This window comes from Xiphophorus maculatus, chromosome 15 (genome assembly GCF_002775205.1).
Source record: "Xiphophorus maculatus strain JP 163 A chromosome 15, X_maculatus-5.0-male, whole genome shotgun sequence".
NCBI classification, from domain to species: domain Eukaryota; kingdom Metazoa; phylum Chordata; class Actinopteri; order Cyprinodontiformes; family Poeciliidae; genus Xiphophorus; species Xiphophorus maculatus.
This window is the reverse complement of record NC_036457.1, coordinates 20,692,943-20,716,972: the sequence shown is the minus strand read 5'-3', so window position 1 is coordinate 20,716,972 and position 24,030 is coordinate 20,692,943. Positions and strand designations below refer to the sequence as shown.

At 40.1% G+C, this 24,030-nt stretch overlaps 1 protein-coding gene across 4 annotated transcripts in view; it reads right to left on the bottom strand.

Annotated features, from left to right (window-relative positions):
* The window catches only part of disp1 (dispatched RND transporter family member 1), an 85,167-nt gene that overhangs the window by 59,812 nt on the left and 1,325 nt on the right, over positions 1-24,030 (bottom strand). For 2 of the 4 annotated variants that reach the window (XM_023347531.1, XM_023347527.1), the window contains exon 2: positions 23,485-23,578. The gene's annotated coding sequence lies outside the window, so the exon portion shown is untranslated. Of the gene's footprint in view, positions 1-12,263; positions 12,282-16,317; positions 16,337-23,484; positions 23,579-24,030 lie in introns of those variants that run through there. The other 2 variants (XM_023347529.1, XM_023347530.1) reach the window with 2 other exon arrangements.

Below are 24,030 nucleotides of genomic sequence, written 5' to 3'. Positions count from 1 at the left end.
CAAGACAGCTCTGAAATCTGGTTTATTCCTGCCCCGTTCGCAGGTTACGCAGTGTATCAGAGAGCCTGTATTGATGTTGTAAAGTTAGGCTCAGGTCGTCAGCCTCAGACACTCACCCTTGTATCATTTTTCGCAAGATATCTCTTTTCTGCATTCCCAAAGGTGAGCATCACACCCATGCATAGAAGTGATAAGTTACAATGTGGGTTTTTGAACTTCCTGCATCGATTTGAGGTCCACCCATAGCCAAATAAACCCCGCTGTCTTTTCCCAACTCAGCATGAGTGGAATCAGGTTGGTGTTGAAATCCACCCCAGTGTCGATCTGCCGGATCTTGAGGACCAGTAATAACAGCTGTGGGCCATCCTGCCGTAGGAGGGAACACAACAGCTGCTTGTATCCAGGCCCTAAGGGGAGCTACATCCTAAAGACGTGAAACCATCAGTGGTTTCCATCACTCCACTATCCATTTGATCTGATATTTTAGTCACATGAATTTTCAACACGCCCCGCTTGCTTTCATTTTCATCACTCTGTGTGTGTATTTTGTTAGTGCTGTATATTTTACGCCCCGAAAAAGGAGTGGGACCTTTAAGGGTATAAGTAACTTGTACATGCCATTAGATTAATAAGGAGCTAATAATTTGTTGTCTCAAATGCTATGCAATTATTAGCAGATGAGATAATAAAAATTGTTTTGGAGCAAAGGAGTCTGAACAAGCCCTACGTCTGGCTCTGAGTGATTTTTTATATATACATACCAATAAAAAAAAGTATGACTAGAGAACAGAGATCTTTCTATAATGAGCTAAGGCTCTCCTGGCCTGGCCATTGCCTTCTTTGCAATTCCACTCAATTCTGATCTCTCTTCAGTGTTCCATCTGGGATTTCTCCCATTGAGCTGGACTTCCTCAGGAATCATTTGTCAATAGCCAAGGGTCCAGACTCTCTGTAAGAAGCAAAGCATAAAACAAGGGGCTGGTTTTTAACCAGGCCAAGGCTCTCCCATGCTTCATCCATAGCGACAAAAATTGTCTCTCAATGATGCACTAAAATAGCTACATCTTGTTATCGGGGAGGCTGTTTTTACACAACTTTGTGCGATGAGTTGTGTGACTGGTCAGAAGTTTGTGGGTGTGTTTTATGCCTTAATGCATTGGGACAACAATGTTGATATTGCACTTCAACTAGTCCGCTTTCACTGTACAATTTTTGGACCCACAGACGACATCAATACTTTTGAGGAGACATTTTGGTGTGCACTTGGCCAGTCGTGATATTTTGCCCTGGTATACAATATGTGATAAATTTGCAGGTAAAAAGGGCAGGGAGTATTTTTTTCCTCATGTTCTCAAGTTAAAGAAAAGAACTGCATGGCCCGCTACAGAGGTAGATTAGCCGTCTTTGTAAAACATGGATGCCAGCCAAGAAACCTCTGCCCACTCCTGTCTCCACTTGTGTCTTTTTTCAGCTGTGTGATTTCTTGCTAGACACGTGAATTGCAATGGGACAAGTCGGATTTTAAAAGAAGAGGGGTGGGGAGATTAAGCCTGTATCAAATTACATGTGCATATCGGCATGAAAGATCTACAGCGATGAAAGCAGCAGTGCAGGGAGAGACACCAAAAAGGCAAGGGCAAACCAAAACAGGCCATGGTGACTAAACTAAATAGGCTCATGATGAGAGGAGAGGTTGGTTTAGAATCATATCACAATTTAGTTTTAATAATAATTTTCAATGTTGGAGCTGCCTGATTTAACCTACTTAAAGCAAACTTTCTTGCTCAGGATAAAGGACATACATACATGTACATCAACCCAATACACCGGTCTGCTGACTTACTCCAATATGTTACGCCGATTAAACCAAGGAGTAAGCATGGAGAATGCAAGAGTTTATGGTCAACAAAAATATTTTATCCATGCTTTATCTGCAGCCAAGAGTTTCAGAAGATGCATCTGGAAAAAAAGAAGCTGTGTCTCTGAGGTGTGCTGTGCATTTCTGTGCTGCCCCGTTTACCCTGTGGAGAAGTTAAAAGCAGGGGCAGAACAGACTGTACATTTTGGGGAGATTATGACAGTTCTTGGAGTACTATGTTACAGATCTTCTATAAGCCTGTTGTGGAGAGTGTAATCTGTTCTGCCATCATGTGTTGGGCTAGCAGTTTCATCAAAGCCAGAGATTCTGATGAAACGCTCGACAGGGTGATAAAGAAGGCAGGCTCTGCTAAAAGGTCTACTCTGGAGATGATTGTGCAAAGAAGGATTCTTCAGAAAAATACAGACAATCCTGACCAAAATGCTGGGAGAATATGACCTGTCTCCACTAGCTGTGAACTCAACAAATGTGACTGGGGTGGGCACTTATAAAAATGTATTGTACTGTTGTGGGACTGTTAGTTTTGATATTTTCTCCACTGTTTGTTAACTGAGAGTTTCAATAAATATCAATACATTTGAAAATATGATTAAATGCAGTTACTATGAGCAATTTAGTGGTATAAATCACACTGTCATGTGACTGGAGATGCACCTATCCGATATCAATATCTGTATCGGTCCTGATGCTGAAGAAAAATTCTACATTGGGTATCGAATCAATATGCCTATAGAGCAGATCTATTCAAATTAATTATATTCTTTACGCTCTGAGGAATATTATACTTTATTTATTTTACATCATATTTAGAATTGCACTTTAACCATCTAAAAGGAGGTTTGTTTGTTTGCAGCTTGTTTTTTACACATTTGACCAAGTTAGTCAACCTATTGTTTTATTTGCTTATTTTACATTGGCTGCTAGACTCATAAAGGCACTGACAAAATAATTTCGAGTTGTTTTTACAAGTTTGACCAAGGTTGTCACGTTATTGATGTAAATAAGTGTGCTGTACTGGTGCAGAGTTATAAAATAAATTTGTAATTGAATACATGTATGTTTGTGTTTAAAAATAGAAACGCTTGAAGTCAATTCAGCACTGTTTTTCTTTATCGGATCGGTGTCAGTCGATATGATACAGATGTCATATCTCTATCATATCTGAGATTTAGTGTCAGAAGTGAAAAAAGTGGATCGGTGCATGCCTACACGTGACTGGCGTCCAAAAGAAGCATATTACAAAAGAGTGTGTGAACTGCATCTTTGTTTTTGTGTCATGTAGTCAAGCAGCCATACAGTTGCCTAAAAAATAAGGCAACTGTTTGGCTGTATGGAAATAGTTTTTATTGTCACTTTTATTGCTATCACAATAGTACTACAAAACATCATGATAAAACTTGAAGTCCATATTGCTCACCCCTAAATGTGACCCATGTGGTAAACTGTTCAGAATCAAAGAGATAAAATGTCTCGGTTGCAGACATTTTATCATGTTGGAGTCATGTAAAGGACAGAGCACACACATGGAAGCAGGGGCTACAATCAGATGAGACCACCTTTGAACTTTCTATCCCACACGTGAAATGTTTAGTGCTGTGGGGAAGCTCTTCTTTGCTGTAGACGTCCATGACACCTCAAGCGCATCACTCATGGGGATGTGGTTGGTGTTTATGTTCCTGTTATTTCCAGACAAGAGCAAGGGATGGAGCAGCTGTTGCTGTGTGCCTTTGTATGCTCACTGTTTGAGTTCCCAGGAGATGGGGACAAAGTGCTTCCAGGTCGCCCATTAACCTACCTTCTCATTACCAAAGGTCATCCTGCAGGAACGCAATATCGACCTCCCATGGCAAAGGTCACTTATGCATAAGGGGGACGGTGGGAGATTAGAAGGAGAAAAGTAGTGAGGAAGGTGAACAAATGGTAAAAAAAAGTCTTGATTCCACCCCTCCCCCCCACCGCAGTCCCCCAATCTGATTTAACCTCTTCATCAGCGTCGGTACCGTTGCTTTCTGCATTCACACAGCTGTGCGAGGCAGAATCTGAAGCGATTTTTACTTCTCTTTGGCATTTTCCCAACCAATCAGGCCTCTTTAAGGAATCTAATGGGAAGTGTGTCCCCTCTACCCCCTAGCTGTAGGTATCCAAGCGTATGGCATTTGCCACAGGGTGGAGGGGGAGGAGTGTGTGTGTGTGTGTGTGGAGGGGTGCCTGTACATTGCATTCCTCACAGAGAGCTCATTAGCTCTGACCTGTTGTTGTGTTCACTCAAACCAGACCAAAGGCATTATCGGGTAGAGATTTAAAGAGGCTAACAAAAGTAGGAGGAGCAAAGGGACGGATATATTAGGCAACGAGCTAATGAGGAGTTCCTGTTTTCATCTTTAAAAAGGGGAATATTAAGAAAATAAAATTTAAAACGTAATATTTTTGAATGTGTTTATGGCTAAATAAACTATCTGTTCAATAAAGGCCACTAGAGCCTAAAACAGAAAAAAAAAATGAGATGGGTGATATGGACTTCAAAATGACATTGATATTTTACACCTTAACATAAAAAGGTGGTTATTCAATGAATTAGACTGTATGTTCGAATGAGGTTCATTTGTCACATTAAAAGCACTTGAAAATGGACAACATTCAAACTGGTATTAAACATATTTTTCATTAAGGTTTTAAAGGTTTTCAATCATCTGTTTGTGTGCCTTAATCTATATGATGTGTTTCACATCTGTACAATGAAACACATCTGTACTGTACCATGTGTTTCACATTGTATAGACGTGAAATAATTTGACTTTTCAATAATACTCTAATTTATTCAATGGTTCTGCAAAATACCCAAAGTGAAACATTGGTGTTGGCAATAACATGCTGTGAGAATGCTCTGTAACGTGTTTCAAAATGTTACTTGTAGAGGTTATTGAAAATCACATAAAATTCCTCCTAAAAATACATTCAGGTTTGTGATGGTAACTGTGAAGATGGTTGGGTGTGTGTGCATGTGTCTGTGTTGAGTGTGTGTGTGTGTGTGTGTGTGTGTTTGGGGGCATGGGGGGGTAACATCTGGATCTTGTAGTACATGCCTCTGAAGTTCACCAAGAACACTGTTCGCTTGCGTTCTTCTACTCCGTTTTTTTTTTCTTTATTCTTCAAACCCCAATCTACACCTCTCACCAGTAAGACCTGGTGAAAACTCCCAATTACCGGAAACATTAGAAGCGCTAATGGTTGGACATGAACCTGGAATTATGCAAAACACACCAAGCCTTCACAAGACACACACTGGAATGTGATTGGATGCATCAGGGAGTCGTAAAGGGCCCCCACAAGATCAATCTAAAGCTTTCTGTGCAGGACTGTTTAAGGAATGACTGGCACCGGCAGGAGGAAGAAAAGGCTTGTGCCGGCGGTGGAACGGACCTTCTTTCAGAGTCAACAAATGGAGAACAAAGAACGTTTCACCAGCTGCCATCAATCGGAAGCTTTAACAGAAGATGGAAAAGAAAGTCGAGACAAAAGAAAAGAGGGTTTGTAACACCTTAGCAGGGTGCCAGCAACCGCTCTCCGGTCCGCTGGTCTCTTGGTGATACACTTCATAAATCCTTGTGATTAGCTACAGTAGCGGTCTTAAGTGGCACTTAAACAGAACCCCAAAGGGTAAGTTGTTGCGACCTTTGGTCTTCAGAAACATGGTTTTGGCCCAAGTGATAATTGGAAAAACAAAGCGTGCTCTGTTTCCCTAACAAGAGAGGATGTTGGGAGGATGGGCACAAGAGACGGGTAAGAGAAGCAGAAATCAGCAGTTTTCTAATAGTGATCCATTCTTTTGAAGAATTTGTGGGAATCAGGAGGAATAACTCAATTATTAAGTCGTTAGGCAACCTTCAGCAAAGAGGTAGTCCACTGTGCTTTAGTATTCTGGGAAGGGTACTGACCAAAACCAGATCCAGATGTTATTATAGGAGCAAGGCCAATGTTTTTATAGAGCTCATTTTCAAACTTCTAGCTCATCTCATCCAACTTTACTCTTAAATCAAAAGGAACACTGAACTGTTTATCGATTTATAAATTGTCTTCCACCGGACACCGTCTTCCTAAGGTGACGGGGACGACGGGAGAAGGTCTCAAACAGCTCAAGACGACGTCACGGAAACATCCACTGTAGCCAGAATAACGACGACAATAACCCCACCAAGAGCTGGTCAATAAAAAAAAAAGAAAGCAGCTGACCCCAAAAGCATCAAGTACACAAATCATAATTAGGTTCACAAAATGACGCAGCAGTCCAGGCTGTAGAGCGGAGCCTCCAGAGGTCCATAAACATGCTGTGATTGCGGTGAGAGAGCCGATGGCACAGCGCAGGCCGGGTCTGTACGAGGACCGCTGACAGCTGACGGAGACCAGGCTGCGGTGCTCTCCAACAGGAACTCATGTTGGAGTAAACTGTACGGGATTCCTGCATACAGTCTGTCTATTAAATTACACTTCGTTATTAATGACAACTATTACTGCTACTCAAAGAGCTTGGTGAAGAACATTTTGCGGCAATTATTCTTTTCTTATGATTACACATATAAAAGCAGGGGGGAGTAGTAAAGCAGCAGGTGTCTTTAAAGCTTTTACAGTAGACATTTCCACCAACAGTGCCATGCCAGGTATTAGTATCTCTGGATCTTTTTAAATTGTTTTGACATTTTGTCATGTTAAAACCACAATCTGCAACTTTTTTATTTGGATTCCATGTGATGAGAGAAAAAGTAATGTACAGTTGTGAAGTACTGTAGATGGAACATGGTTATTAAGTCTTATGTACAATCGACTTTTTTGGGATTTGCATCATGTTATAATGTTATTCCCTCATCAAAAACATACCTGAAGTGTTGCTTTAAGTCTTTCCTGCATGTTTGAGAAATTCTTTAGCCTCCCATGGCAACCATTAGCTGTGAAAAACACCAGGGTGGACCTAGCTCCGCCTTCGATGACAAAGCTCCTCCCCAAAACTGCAATTTCTTAGCTTCCAAGCTTCCGCCTCAGAGAGTAGCACTCCACCGCACCTCTCCCACTCAGCTCCTTCAGACTAGCCAGTAGCAATTAGCAAACACCTGGTCCAACTGCACATCTGCTGAGCTCATTGCAGGAGCTACTTCTCAGTGGAAAACTGGTAAAAATGGTGTTAAAGAGTAAATAGAGGAGCGTTGTGATGACTTCCTGAAGGCGGAGTTTCAGAAAGAGCAGCAGTTTGTTTAAAGAGACAGAAGTCCAATTTAGTTAGTAAAATGTATTTTATCATATTTGACTTATTTAACTTGCATTTTCATACCAAGTTAAATTAACATTATTATGCCATAAAATGTCACTATGTGCCTGGAAAACACATACTGCCCCTTTAAGATGCAAGTCCGTTGGGTTATTCTTCTGTCAGCTGTGCATACTCCAGTTTTTGATGCAAAACTGTTATGCTCTCCTAAACCATACACCTGAATCAAATGGCTGAACCTCCTCCTCAGCAGGCAGTGAGATTCTTCGGAGTCTTGCTAGTTATTTGCTGTAGGTGTGTTGAAGTGGAGACAAATCTAAAAGCAGCAGAGGCCCAACCAAAGAGGAGAGGAATTTGACACTCCTGATCTGAATCATTCTATTGCAGCTCTGACTCCGTGGTCTCATCTGACCAGAGCACATTCTTCCACATGTTTCATAAAGGCCAGATTTGAGGAGTCCTACTCACCATTGTCCTGTCAAAAGAATCTCCCACCTGACTTGTACAGCTCTGCGGCTCCTCTTTTCTGTGAAGCTCTTTGATTCTTTTTTTATGCTGTGTTGCATTTGTTGTCGGAACTCAGAAAATCTGACTTCAGAGTTGGAGAAATCAACTGGAACGCAAAGTTGGACTTCCTGTTTGAAAAGCCTGAGGGTTTTTTAATCACCGACTTTGAGACCAGATATGGCAGCTTCTTGCATCAATAGTAACTTGTGATGTAAAATGCTTATTTTTCACACTTATAAGAGTGTGTCTACAGTCAATGTTACATGTAGCTCCTGCAGCTCTAAACTGAACAAATTCAAAGTAGTGTTTGAACGTGGAAAGTAGACGTATTATGCATTTTCCACAAACTGCATCATTTTATTGCAAATTAAGTAACTATGTTACCTTCAGTTCTAATGAAAATGCTGAATATATAAAAAATAACTTACAAAATATGATCATGCATCATCTGACGTTTAGAAATTGTGCCGCTGTCTCTTTAAGAACCTCTTACCCTTTCCGACACCCGCCTCCAGGTGAGATGCCTTCATAACAATGCATCTCCATGATCCCGTTTCGAACTGTGAATTATGTAGTAGTAGTTTGTATGATGAGTTCACCAGGTGTTTGCTAATTGCTGCTAGCTAGTCTGAAGGAGCTTATTAAGAGAGTCACAGGGGAGGGCAGCTCCCTGTGAGGTGGAAGATTTGAAGCTTGGAAACTGCAACTAAGAGGATAAGCTGCATCTCGAAGGTGGAGCTAGGTCCACCCAAGCGTCTTGCACAGCTGAATGGTTGCCATGGAGACTTAAGAATTTATCAAATAAGCATGAAAGAATTGAGGCAGTACTCTAGGTATGCATTTGATGAGTAGTAAAAAACTCGACTTTACGTAGTACTGCCCCTTTAAGGAATAAAGAAGCAGGTGCTGTACCATCAAAGCAAGCTGCTTTCCCTCCAACAAACCAAAGCCCACAATTATATGGACACACACATTTCTCCTGCACAATCTAGTCAAAATTGTGCAGGAAAGAGCTTTCAAGCTGATCTTGACAGCTGCGGACACGTTGTGTGAGAAGGCTCACGTCTGCGCTTGGCAGCCGGGGGCAATCACGAGTCCGGTCCAACGGGCTGATGTAAGACTTGGAAGAGCTCACCGAGGCTTGTCTGCATCTTTATGCAAGTGCTGATGTTTTCAGAGAGGAAGCTATCCGGTCCTAAGAAGGTCGAAAGAGCTGATATCAGCAGGACAGGTCATTATTTGTGCGCCACCTACTGAAACCACGGGGACTTATAAGTCCGAATGCAGGAAATGCAGCTGAATGTACCAGTACTACCAAAGCATAACATGCATTCAAGAAAAAGTAGTTTTTTTATAGCGGAGTATTAGAGCCACACTAAAAAAGCAAAAGTGTAAAATTATGAGAATAAAGACAAACAATAATAAAGTTGAAGCATAATAAAGTCACAATTAAGAGAATAAAGTCAATATAAAGTCAAAATAAAATTAGAATAAGGGCAAAATAAAATAAGAATAAAGTCCTAATATTACGAGAGTAGTCATATGAGACGGCAGTTAAAATTATATGAATAAAGTCATAAAATTATGAGAAGTCAAAATAAAATGAGAATAAAGACATAATATTACAAGAGTAAGGTCGTAGAAGAATAAAGTCAAAATAATGAGAATAAAATCGTAAAATTTTGAGAATAAAGTAAAACTACGAGAAGTCGAAATCAAACAAGAATAGTCATAATATCCTGAGAACAAAGTCGCAATATTGCAAGAGTAACAATATTATGAGAATAAAGTCGTGTGAGATTAAAGTCAAAATAAAACAAAAAAGTCATATTAAGAGGATAGTCGTAATAAAATGACTTTTCTCGGAATTTTATGACCGTTTTTTATAATTTTATTTTATTTTTTTTCTTTGCGTGGCCCTGATGCGCCGTCGTAGTTAGGTTGTTCAGTAAAGTGACTTATTTTCTCCACAAGGAACAAGACTGACATGTTTACCTGCCTTGTGCAGTAAACAGCTAAAGCTCTGTTTATGCGTTTCCTCCAAAAGTCTACATTGTACAGTGTTATAAACAAGTCATTTTACACGTTTCAATCACCTGTTTGTTGCCCTACGAGCATTACTCTATCCATAAAAAGAGAAGTCTAAACCAGGCGAGGGAGTGTGGACTTTGAGGATTCGCTTAATTACTTTCCATGCGTCATGTTCTGCTCGAGGTAGGGCTTGTTTACTGTTATTTTGGGTCTAGTAGACTGTGGGACGCTTGTAGCCTCTATTTCTGGGACAGCTCTCCGTTTTATCCTGCTGCTCAGTCAGACGGTTGACAAGTCTGTCTGTTTGCTTTTGTTTAGCGTTCAGACCCCATGATGTCACATTGTTTGCTTTGTAGGATTTTCTACTGAGACGTGCGTCTTTCAGACTTTGTTGTTCACATTGGCATCGGAGAAGCTTTTCCTGCTTCCTTCGTGCATTATTGAAAGTTTTATTACAGATTTAAAACATTTTTAAAAAGTAATAAAGCAATATTAAAAATCGGCCTGCACAATGGATGCACAACATGTTTTCCTAACAATGTGCAACCATAATTCACAACATTGTCACAACATCCTGATTACATAACATCTGAACAGCTTACAAAAGTAAATTCTGACATGGGAGAAAACTATTATATTTTAGCAATCACAGTACAATGTTTTGAGAAAGAGAATATTTAAAGGGACAGAATTATGTGTTTTCCAGGCACATAGTGCTATTTTATAGCACAATCAAGTAACTATGTTGACTTCAGTTGTTATAAAAAAAATGCAACATATATCAAAAATCACTATATAAGAAATTTGACTTTGTAATTTAACATCTTGAAGTTGGGCCACTGTCTCTTTAAGAAACTCCTGTTCTTTAACAAACTCCGCCATCAGAAAGTCATCACAGCATGGCTCCTGTGCAACATTTTTACCAGTGTTGCACTGAGAAGTACGACATATAATGAGCACAGCAGATGCGCTGTTCCATCAGGTGTTTGCTAATTGCTGCTGGCTAGTCTGAAGGAGCTGAGAGGGGGGTTGTTGGGGAAGGGCTGGTGTGAGAGGTGGAAGCTGCGAAGGTTGTAAACTGCAGCTCTGAGGATGAGCTGCACCTGGAAGCCACTGCGAGGTTCCACCCAGTCGTTTGCACGGATGAGTGGTTGCCATGGGAGATTAAAAGATTTCTCAAACATGCATGAGAATGAATCAAGGCAAAACTCCAGGTATGTTTCTAATGACAAATAATGCTGAAAAAGTTTTACATAATACTGCCTCTTTAAGAGCAAAACCTGGCATTTCTATAACAACCACCAAAGGGCAACAACTGGGATCTAATCAGTTCATATGGGTTCCCACAGTTGGGCTGGCTCAGTGTCTTCTTGAGAGGTTTTTGTGCCATTTCCTTCAGTGTTTCTTGGTGCAGCGCCACCACAGGTGAGGGTGGTAAACTGGTTTTTCAAAGTGTTTGAATTGTTTGATATGGCACACTGTGAAAGTGAACCCCACCACCTGAAAATGTAACAAGTATTGCCATTTTGGTCCCCAATCGAGCTGAATCTACTGGACTATAATCTGTAAAAACACCCTTAAGATGGCAGCCTCCGTACAAAACAGAGAATTGTATCTGAAAAGTTCAGACCATCTCAAACTGGTTTCTTGAACATGAGTTCACTCTACCTCCAATGGCCTCACAGATAGCCTGTTAAAATAGACCAAAATCTTTGAGGAATGTTTCTTAAACAATGATGAATCTATGCCATTAACAATTAAGGCAGTTTAGACGCAGATTTAACAGGATGTACTTACCATTGTGGGCAGTAAACGTACAACATAAGCTAAAATCCTTCAGTGAAATACTAAAAGGACAGAAATAGTGTGGAGAAGTGGATTGTGCAATAAAACTGCAACAAACAGCAAGGGCTTGTATCTAAAGCAGCTAGTACATCCTGCTTTTACTCAATGTTGTTATCCAGCAGGGACCAAAGAGGTGCCAACAACCAGCAAGTTGAGCAAAGAAAGGAGGCAGGGAACTGTTAGTACCCTGGGCTTCTACATGTCAAGGTCCAACAGGAATCAAAAACAAAATAAAGTATTAAGGAAAAACTACTTGAGACAAAGAACTTTAATGTGCTCCGTCGCAATCTCATCCCCTCCCTACTGTCTGCAGAAGAAGCTGCTGCGGAAATGCAAGCCAAATGTTGCTGTAGTTCACTCGTGCTGTTATGTACGGCCATGCCTGCGCCTACATGCATAGCTGCACCATATGGGATTGTTCGAACACAGGTGTGTCTGAACAACTTCATCAACCCGAACGTGCTTTTTGTCAACTTTAATCCCCCATGGAGGACAGGAAACTCCCCAGCACAGAGAGAGAGAAAGGAGAATCCAGAACTTCAGCGGAGAGCTAAGCAAACAATGAGAGAAAACTTCATGCTAATGAGATTAGATAGGATTAGAGCGTGATTAAAACTAATTGTGCGACAAAAATGTCTGTCAAACTGTTACACGGAACTGATTTAGAGCTCGGAATAAGAAACGATAGACGGACAAAGAGATTACGATACAAGACCGCTCCGGACGAAGGAAGAAATGACATACTGTCACGTCTTGTAAGGAGTCTGCCTGAAGAGACGACAGGAGCCACTGAGAAAAGGGGTCAGACACAGAGGAGCAAGATGAAAACCAGAAGTTCTCACTCCTAGAACGTTTTCATGTTTTATCTTAATACATCCACAAAGCTCAGTGAACTGTGTTTGAATTAAAAGACCAACACAAAGTAGCAGAGTTATGCAGTTGAAGGAAAATCATCAAAATCAAAAGCAACCAATCAGCTTTGGAAGTGTGCAGAGCAACATGAAGACCAAGGAACACTGCCGGTGGGTCAGGGATGAGTTTGCGAAGAAGTTTAAACACACTGCCATCTTATAGCACAAAGAAGTTACTATGTTAACTTCAGTTGTTATGAAAATGTTGCATGTATATATGTCAGATATGGCTTAAAAGAAATTTGTCTATGTAATTTAACACCTTGAAATTGGGCTCTGCCACTTTAAGAAACTCCTGCTCTTCCTGAAACTCCGCCCTCAGGACATCACCACAACATGGCTCCTCTATTAACACTTTAACAATGTTTTGCACTGAGAAGAAGCTCCTACAATGCAAAAAAAAGGGAAGGGAAGCTGGTCAGAGCTGATGGAAAACAAGTTGGAACTAAACTAAAGACAGGATGTTTCTGGAAGGAAGCCTGTTCAACACTGTCGAGAATGATCCACCTTCCAGCAACACCTAATGGCCCAGTCAAAGTCCAGACCTCAATCTAAATGATAATCTGTGGCAAGGGTTAAAAATAAATGCCCAAATATCTCTACATCCAATCTGGATGAGCTTGAGCTTTGCTGCAATAAATAAGCAAAAATGATGTTGAAAACTGGCAGAGACATCGCCTCCAAAACAAACATCTTCCAGCTGTAATTGCTAGTACTGACTGGTCAGCACTGAAATAGTTGAAACTTTCCTTCCACTTCCACTTCACAACCATGCATCATTTTGTTTTGGTCTATCAGGAAAAAAAACAATAAAACATTGAAATTGTGGTTATAATGTGAAAATATATGAAAAAGTTCAAATGAAATGAATACGTGGTTAGGATGTGAATGTTGTAAAATTACATTTTTTAAGCACTACTAGGAACACCTTGCCATCCTCAGAGATTATGTTTGTTTTCTGTCATTCTAATGACCTAACTGGTAATTACAAGTATATCTAGCTAAAATCCATAAGTATTTACAGTCTATGGATTGTGAGGGGGGAGAGAGAGAAGGCAGTTTAAATATATCTGTGAAATACGTTTCAGTCCAGAGAATCTTAAATATGCCTTACATTTGCACATTTTTTTCCCTTGTATTTTATTGAGGCTTCAGTCTCGTAGATGATATTCGAGGAGGGGGGGAGGGATAAAGTGGAGAAAATATCAACAAAATGCTTAATCAATTCATTCCTAAACTGAATATAGCAAAAAAGGTTTGTTGCATTTGATCAAAAACACTTAGCCAAACGATAAGGTTTTCAACTCGCCAACCTCGTCAACCTTAGCATTATTTCAGATGTTTACACTCTGTTGGGAGCATCTCCTCCGATTTTAGTGCAACTTCCACTGAGGCTTTCAGATTTTCTGTGTAGATAATCGAGTCCTAACTTCTTCATAATATAAACTTTGCCCTGACCACACTTGGATCTCTTTTGGCACAGATCGGTCCTGGCAGAGGGAGGAAGACATTTTTGAGAAGAAAGAGAAAACTGTTGTTTGATTGGCTCACAGAAAGTTGCTTTTTTTGTTCCGCAGCTTTATCTATTCCAGGAGGAAAAGTATTCCGAGTTAGAATTCACATTTGTTGTTCAGGAGAATTTTCTATGACTTGAGTGTATTATTTACTTGCATTAAAAAGTTACATTTTGATGCATCAGAAAGATAAAAGTGGTCAGTATTTAATCTCCCAAGCAAAGAGTCCGGACAACAGAAACATTCAAAAGAAGAGAAGAATAAAGTGGGGTTTTTTATTACTTGTTTGTTGTTGTTTTTTTTAAGTGTTCTGTCCGGCAGTGTGGCACTGAAAATTGCTCTCCGAGTTTCGAGGCGAGGCCCAACAAATTTAATTTAGAAGCGGAGCGCTACAGCTTTCACTGATGATATACTTAGTATAGGTGTAAAACTTTGTTAGACATTTCTTCGGGATTATTTCAAATGTAATGGACGCAGAGATGAAAAGAAAATGAGTAAATAAAGAGAGAAAGATGAGGAAAGGTTTAAAGGTAAAGGAGGTAGGAGAGGAGAGAAAAAAAGCACAGAGAGAACACTGTTGAAATCTGCCTCTAAACCTGCAGAAAGACAGAAAAGAAAACAGAGAAACCACAACAACAAACATACGCGTTAGGGCTGTCACCACAACAAACATTGCTGGACAATTAACTGTCCAAGAAGTCAATGCGATAAATGATGATATTGTTGTTTCGAGGCCATTTTCAAGTAATATAATGGTAATGGCATAATAACGCAAGAGCACATTAAACTTCAAATTCTAATGAATATTTAACTCTGGAACTGGAAGACATTTTTAATATCCAAAATAAATAAACAAAGCGACAGAAACAACAAATAAAATGGAAACTGGAGTCTCCGTAAACAAAACTGTCCTTAATAAAAGGGCTAGTTGAGAGCAAGGCACCAGACTGAAAACCTCTGTCATCCAATTATTGGTAGAAAGACAGAAAGAGAAAAAACTATAAATTATGCAAATTGATTATTTTTTTTTAGCTCTTTTTAATTTATCATGCGATTTATTGATTTATTATGACTGGTCTACTTTTCATATGCATATCATTATTGAAAAGTGCACAGTATGAGGTAGTACAGGAAGTATTTAGTGGCAACTGCAGCCCAACTGCAAGTGTATCTGACAAGCACCTGAATGCTTGTCAGATACTAAGAATCTAAGAAAAATAATATAACAATCGGTATTTTTTGGAACGGACACCAGAAACAATTGAAAGCAGAGACGTATTGTGTTTAAAGCAGCTCCTTTAAGAGAGCAGCAAACAAGGAGTTGATGTGTGGCGATAAGGGAGCGTATTGATGTTCTTATCAGAGCGTGCAGCCTCTCTTCCTGCATGTCCTTCCTACTTCCCGCTCAGCTCACACTCCTCCCGCCCCCAAAGGCCTCCAGACTCAGGCAAACTGCACACGTCTCTTTCCTCCTGGCAGTGATGCAGAGGAGGAAAAAGATCATCAGAATAAACCGGCTTTCCAGCTGCGATCATTACAGTCCACATTTCCAACAATGCTGCCACTTTCCTCTTTCTCAGGCGGCGCACACTGAGGCATTATGGATCTCTATGGAGGCTGTGCAAAAGGTCTGGGCACTAAATGCAGACATTGTGTGAGAAAACGATGACTAACCAGCAGTTTCGTGACAGCCGATAGAGATCCGACATTTATTTTTAGGAAAGAAAAGCTTTTAATGTTGAAAAATGTCAAACGTGGATTTTGACGTGCCAGACCTCTTGTTTAGGTATTAATAATGTCTTCCAATAACAAAATTACCTAGTGATATTTTCAAACTTACCGCCAACTTCAAACATTTTGTAACTCAAAAACAGCGGAGATCATGACATTACACAACGAATCTTGTTGTCCGGAACCACGTGATTAAAAACAGCAATGAAGACCAGTTTGAATAACCTGGTTACACGGAATGAAATGAGTTTTGGCTTGAGTGGCAAATATTTACAAAATAGGTTTGTTCATAAACTTCTGTAACTTAAATTACCAGTACTAGGTTAGCATAGCTGCCTGGCTTTTTCTTAAATAACAAAATATCAAAGAATTATTTAAAATATATTCAGTGGGTGAGTCGACCATATTCAAGTATACTTCAAAATTAGAGCAAGCGAAGACATACAACCTTATTATTTTAAAATCAATTTTGGAGCATTTTGAATCTATTCAGAAGTCCCAGGACTTAGAACTGCAGTTCTTTACAGAATCTATTTTTTACCACAATTCATTTGGTCTCATAGCTGATAAGTGATATTTTTGGATGTAATACAATATTTCCCTACCCTGTGGACAGCATGACAAAAAGACCACACCACTTACATTGCCTCCCTGCTTCCGTTAAAAGATCCCCGCAACCGGGAGCTGCGTCACAATCCGCGTCACGTGCCAAAATAAATTCAAACCTAGAAAAGAACAGACAGATCGTTCTGTTTGGACTGGATCTGGTGTTGCTGTGGTTCATACATGCACAGAGTGGAGTTGGGATTTCAAAGCTGAAAATCAGAAAGGAGTGGACTTCTTAATGGAGCACCTTCTACACAGAGGGAACAAAGCAAAGACTTTTCAGCAACAACAGCAGTTCTGTAAGGGTACATGAGGCTTTCTGAGGACTCTTTGTACTCAGGGTAATCACTGTATTCATGGGTGAGTGAAAGCAACATACAGGCCATCTATTACCACTGTGTATTCTTGGAAAAAAACTCTCACATTCCCGATATACGGCTGTCGTCTATTGCGGGGGATGTGAGCATTTTCTTTAAGCTAGCTTACAATAACAATATTCAAGGTGACATTGATAGTCTGGTCAGACATTGCACTTACCAACCCTTCTTTTAATGAAAAGCAATCCCATACATGAATGACGATGCCATGGCATCCAGTTGACAATGGCAGAACGCCCTCAGTGAGGCAGGCTGGGCTGGTTTATCTGACGGATTGAATTAACTCAATGCTGCGGCTTTTTCCTCAAAATTTAAAGGAAAACAGAGGGAGGGACAAGGTCAGGGAGTTAGTGTTAAGTGACTTCTCTACATATCTGAAGGAAATTTGGTTCTCTGACATATTTACCTGGGTTTGACCTGTGCCAATGGTGTGGTTTTGAAACCGTTACAGTTTTATGTCAACGTATGCCTCAAAACAACACAACCATGCCATAACTAATGTGTATGTTAGGAAGGGGAGATAGAATCTATTTCTCGATGCGTCCAGATGCGGATTTGGATGATTCTGACTAGGGGTGGAGCGACTTCTTGTAAGCTTCAATAAAAGTAAAAAAAAAAAAAAGAAAATCCTCTAGGCAAAAGCTTTTGCCCCAATTCTTTGTGTAATTAAATATTACTTTATACTGTTCAACGGTCGTGTGGTTCAAAGTGGACTGTTATTGCGGTTGCACGGCGTGCTTCTGTTCACATCAGCTGTGATAGAGAGACAAGAGATATTGGGCAAAACAAGGACAAAGACAAAGAAATTAAAGTTTTGGTCTCTGTTAAAAAAAAGAGAGGAGAGGCAAGCATCCTCATCAGCATATGTGTCCAAATTTTTTGTCAAGTGGGCCAAAATCATCAATGCAAAAGCACTCTAGGGACAAAAAACTGCAATTACAGTAGTCCAATATTTTTCATATGCATGACTGAAATTCATCACTGCCTTTATAATAAAACATCTAATTTCTCCATCCACATTTGACTTGTGGACACCCTACTCAAGAAAAGTGGATTCCAGTAACTGACTGAGCCACTAGAATATCTTGAGTTTGATTACCAAAGAGTTACTGGATTTGAAGAGAGTACCTGAGTTAACCTGTAAACGTAGAGTAAAGCCAAATCCCATTTCATGTCAGCAAGTGAAAAAGGAAGACCAGGCCGTATTTGCAGAGCCTCCAGAAGCACCGTCAACAGAGATAACTTAAAGTAATCATCTTCTGTTTGACCTCATCAATCTCCGGCGGAGGAATGTGAAGGAATTTTGGCCTGCTCTTCTTCACAGCACGTCTTAAGTTCACTGAGGATTTGCTGGCAGTAGTTCATCCACCGTTTTCTCTTCAGGTTCCACTGCTGAAACTCAATCAAGCTGAGGTCTGGACCATTGCAACATGCAGATTCTCTTTCTTTTAGATCCATTTTAATGGAGATGTGTTCAGGATTGTTACCCTGTAGCAAAAGAAAAAAAAACTCAGCTCTCCAAGCATTGGCCTTACATTTATCAGGAACCCTTGTGATGGCAACATCTTTGTTTTCTCAATAAGCTCTTGATTTATCAGAACCGTGAGTCCATTTTTATTTTTATTTTTTTGTATGGCTGCCTCAGTGAGTCTAGTTCAGAGGTAACTGAGCCCATGACTGGAAGTCACTTGAGCCAAATCTGATTTGACAAGGCCCAAAGCTGCAGGGTCAGGCCTCAGTTAGAAACATGTGTCTCTGGGAGAAAGGTCTGAGCTGTTCCTTCAGCCAGAATGAATTCTCCAGTTTGGGCAACAAACCCTAATGAGGCTGCGCTCCGCGGGGGAGAACCAGCGCCGTCTCTGGGGATTTGTTTTGAAGAGCCGCACAACCAAGGACAGATGCAGTGATGCAACGCACCTTTTTAACAACGCTAATGTACCAAAAAAAAAAAAAACAACAAAAAACAATGCAAGGACACGGTTATAGCAGCATACAGCACTGACGTGAACTTTAATGTGTTTTAGTTGGTAAAAATAGAAAGAGCAACACAAAGCAGCGTAGACTTGTGAATGAAAAGCAAAATTACACATTTAATAATCTGAAAAGTCTGTTGTCGTTAGGGCAGCAATTTAAGATTATTTTACTTACCGAGTATTCTGATGATTAATCGGATAAAAGATTTGTCACATTCTGTAGGTTTTTCAATTAACCACTTATGACTTTTTATACAATATTGTAAATACATTAAAAAATGCAAATAACCAAATCAATTAAATCCCCTTAAACAAGAAAAGAAACATTTTGTTGCCTATATGCAATAACATAGCATTCTTTTATTGAATTTGAATCACTAAGAGAATATAAGGGGAATATAAGAAAATGTCACTAATATATATATATATATATATAGAGAGAGAGAGAGAGAGAGAAAGAGAGAGAGATATAGATATGTATATATATATAGTAAAATGTAGGTTTACTTACTGCAGTGAATATGGTGTTTCATCAGAAAATGCCCTTTTTGAAGTCTGAAAACTCCAGTTAATTAACCGATTACTAAAGAAGTTGATTATTTCAATAACTGATTCATCACAATTAATCTGATTCATCCTTTAATTCTTCTTCTTTATTGATCATCATAGCTACATCTGGCTTGATTTAGGGGGATCATATTAAAGAATTAAGATAACCATTCTAAATAAAAAACTACTTAGACCGTGTTTTAGGGTTGTAGTTTGGTTGCCATCCAGCAGCAGGCGCTGCTGATCATCCTTAAGCAGAGCTAGTTGATACAGAAATAAAGATGGCGGAACCATACCAGAACTGAAAAGTGGAACGATACAAACAAAGTCCAGTGTGGGATGCAAAATACACCGTATCCAGTTTTTGTTTTGAAATATAAACAATCAACAACCTTGGAGCCAAGTTTTAATATTCCTTTAACAGCAACCACAGTTGCTCATGAATGAATAGATAAGATCAATCAACTTTAAAGATTAACTCATTAACAGGGTTGCATGTCTGGTTAAGCTAGTGGCAGAGAAGATTGAAAACCGCAAGCAGACCCGAAAAGCAATGTTGCTTCAATTATAGTTTCAGTTTCGTATTGAAATGTTGAGCGTTGCAATAAAGACAAAAGACTGTCTATGTCAAGGAAAAACTCAAAACAATGACTGCGGCTCATCTTTTTGCGTCAAGAAAATGAGAATGACAAAATCAGTTCCAAGTTTCCATCTGTGGTTGATATTCTAAAGTCCAGCAGAACTTGCAGAGAAGAGACAACAGGGCAGAAAATGTCAACGTTTAAAGAGATTCCCATGTTTCTGATCTGCCTCTTGGCTTATTCCACCTGAACCACATTATCCGCCCCCACCACACAATCCCGCTTCCCTTTCTGTGCCCATTATTTCTCTTCAGGGCAAAAAAAAAGAAGAAAAAAAGACATACATTACAATGATCCATTCTGACAACTCTATTGACCACAACTCTTTTTTATTTTTTTACACCTCCCCTATGCCAGAGGGGGTCAGAGGAAAGTAGTGGCACTAATACGCAACACCTGTTCCTTTTTGGTTTCCGTCAGTATATCTCACATATGAACAGTGACAGCTGCGGTGCCAGCAGTGATACGGCACAGTTCTTCGCCGGGGCCGATGTAAAACGCAGATAAGTGGTGGTGCGTTTTTCAGAGCACTTCTTCCCTCATGGGGCCCTATGGAAGTCAAAAAAAAAAAAAAAGGCACAGTGTCCAGAGCCAGTAATATTTCACATCTGGTATTCCAGGAGCACCAATCGATTTCTTTAATCTCAAGCCCAGGGACTGGATGGAAAAAAAGAGCCTATCAGTCTGCCTGCTTTTCCATTACGAGCGCCATAAAAACGCTGAGTTAGGGGCTGATCTGACGGATGCTCTGTGGTAGGATCCATGACTCTGTCTGCTTAGGTTAGTCTGGTGCCATCTAGGATTAGTCAAGACGCAGTCAGAAAGGTACAGTCTATAAAAAAGGAGCCCAGACCAAAACAAAATCAGAATTTTCTGGTAAAAACAGGACAAAAAAGTCAAATCAAGTTTATTTGTATGACACAATTCAGCAACAGGCAGTTTAAACTATAAAAAAAGAGGGCAAAGTTAGCTAGCTTTGCTAACCTTACAAATAACCAGCTAACTTTAGCTAGTTATGCTTGATTTCAGTAAATACCTATTTTGTTTACTGAAATAGGTGTAAAAATAAATCAGGGAAGGTTATTTGGGAGAACAAAAAAAAGCAAAATTACTTAAAACAAATCTCTTTTGAATCCATAACAATAATATTGCCATAACATCACACAGGGCACAAAGGGAGGCTATTCAAGAAGAAGTTAGCGACATGGCAGTGGGAGGATTTTCTTCATTGTCGTTTGGTACACTTTCTACTTATTGGCATTCTTACACTTCTGATCTCTAAGAAGAAATATATTGCATATTTTTCTAGCTAATACAGATTGTTATGCTCTTGACAAAGAGGCCAGTCTGCTCTTCTCAGGCCAAGACTGAAACTTTGAAATTTAAATCCTGGATAGCGTTTCATCCTTAATGAAAGCAAAAATATTTGTCTCCTATAAGTCTAAATCCCAGCACTCGACAGGCTTGATAGCGAGGGGCTTTGTCTCCCAAGGTCCAGAGACAGTCTCCCCCCACCCCTTCCCAGTACGGCGATCCGTCCAGCCAAGCTGTCAGCACCGGACGACACAAATCCACGCTTTGTAGCAGTTTCTTGTCTCCACAAAGACAGACAGAGATTAGTAATGCTGGTGCCACAGGGGTCCGCGGGATCCACCGGTGTCTCCGTCCTTTGGCTCCACATCAAAGAACGTTTGAATTATAGACACCAAGTGTGCGGTCATGCTCCTTGTGGCACCCGAACCCCAACACGATTAACCCCTGTGCCGCCAAGAGCGGGCCAGGATAAATTACAAAACCAACAACCAAGACGTCAACGACGGAAAGAGAGGTGGGCTGCTTTACGACAGCTCAATCCGTCCACCGTGACACCGGAGTGTGGAAACGTACAGTAAAGAAAAAAAAAAAAACACGACGGGGTCAACCCCTGCCAGATTGTTGGTGTGCACGTGAAAATGAACCTTCCTTCAACCATGTTACAGTCAAACAGCATGGCACAACCAGAAAATGATGGACATGATGCAAAAATAGACCCTAAAAAATGATTACTCGTTATTTCCAGGTCAAGTTCAAGGTTGCATTTACAAAGTTGCTTCTATCCATTGGCTGTTTTGTCAATGAACAACTTTCAGCTTCTTACGTAGAGATGCACCGATCCGATATTAATATCTGTATCGGTCCCAATGTTGAAAAAAATTATAGATCGGGTCCCCAGTCCATAAGGCAGATCTCCTCTGTCTAATTCTGAGCATTTAGTTTATATACTTTAGATCAACATTTAGCACCATGTACTTCATAGAACCAACATTTAGTTTTATGCCAACTTTTTTTTTTGGTTCTTTTTCAGTTTTTTCTTTTGGTTTATTGTTTTGTTTGTATTTCCTTCTAATTCATGTGAAGCACTCTTGATTGCCTTGTTGCTTAAAACGTGCTATAATTATACAGCAGCGACATCATGCTTTACTATTTATTTTGACGTTATATGTAGAATCTCTAATTTGCAGGATTGTTCACACTAATCGGTAACAAATCTCAGAAACGAAGCACTGTTTTGCTGTTCAAAGAAAATGACGAAAAGCTACATTTGATTTGACGCATTACTCTTTAGAGATCGGCGCGCAATTTACTAACTTTTTCCAACCTCTTCCCCAACTTTCCGTTTCCGTCACAAACGAGAAGGCATCATCTTCCTTCAAACTACAAGCCAGGATGTAGCATCTGGAAAAAATGCTGCGTATTATCAGAGCAGCAGATAAATACGCGCTCAGACCAGGCTATTAAAGTTCAGAAGACATGTGGGATGAATTTTGTGACAATGAGGACAAATACCAGAGTTGTGAGCTAAAAGCTAACGGCAGGGTTTTATCCCGAACATCAAAAATTAAAAAAAAAGAGAAAAAAAAGCACGCACGCATGCATACGCTAGATTAGGTGCACAATCCGAAATGGCATCAAAAATAGCATCGAGACCAATTTTAGGAGCAGAAAGATTTGCCCTGCAGATGAACAGGGGGTCACAGAGGAACGTTGGCCAGATGTGGACAGGAGCCAGAACCAGAAATCAAGCAGCTGTTACAGGCAGCTGTCCCGGCCAGTTGTTTGAGGGGGGAGGGAGGGAATTGCATCTCAGAACGGGACAGACCTGGCTCTCTTTAAGATAACGCTTCCTTTTCTAAATCAGAGACCGCTCAAAAAAAAAAAAACGCTTTTGAACAATCACCGCGGAAAGAAATTAGGCTAAACACACTGCAGATGTACTGTTTTGGGAGGCAGAACACTTCCACAACAACTTAAAGACCACACACACACACACACACACACACACGCACACACGCACGCACAACCGCATAATTCTAGTGTTGAAACAGAAGTCTCTTTACTGACATCATCAGTAAATGATTTCCAGCCCTGTAGATGATGTGTACTTGTTGATGGACATTGTTGGGTTTAAAAACAACACGAGGAATACCCAGTTGGGCAGAGGGAATACCAGGCGTGAGAGCGGCCTCTAGTGGCTTCTCTTCTGAAACGCACAAGCGTGAGACGGAGTAAAAGCGTACCTCCAGGCTATTGTTGGAGAGTCTCTTCTCCTTCTCAGTCATTGCATGTTCACACTGTGAGTATAAGTGTGAAATTAACAATCGGGGCGTGTTTTTGTTTACTTACTGTGAATTCTTGGAAGGATCTGTGGGGGGGGGGGGGGGGGTGTGCTTGGTCCTGTGGCAATAGGATGAGTTCACCTGGCAGCTTCTGAGGAATCCTGATGAGAGAAAAGCAAACGCAAAAACAAAAGGTTGAGTTAGACATGTACCAATCAATCGTCTAGACAGTTTTCTTTTGATCAGATACTGGAAAAACAGGAATGCATTTCCTCTATTTATTAAATAATAAACACTTAGCATTCCAACAGTTTAGATCTATAAATGCAAGCACCTATTTTGATTTATTCAAAAATTAAAGGAGTTTATGCTTTGATGCATGAATATATTTCTATGTCATTATTAATAATTTTGCTGTACAATAAGTTGCCCCAGTAATTGTTGCAATAAACAGTAATACTGTTGTTTAGAGACCATTTTCAAGCATTGATAAAAGGCCTAACAAAGCAAATCCACCCTGTCAGAGACCAATAAACTTTAATTTTTGTAAAGAACTGTTTTAAATGTCCAAAATAAAACACAGCGAGCAAAAACAGCAAATAGAACGAACATA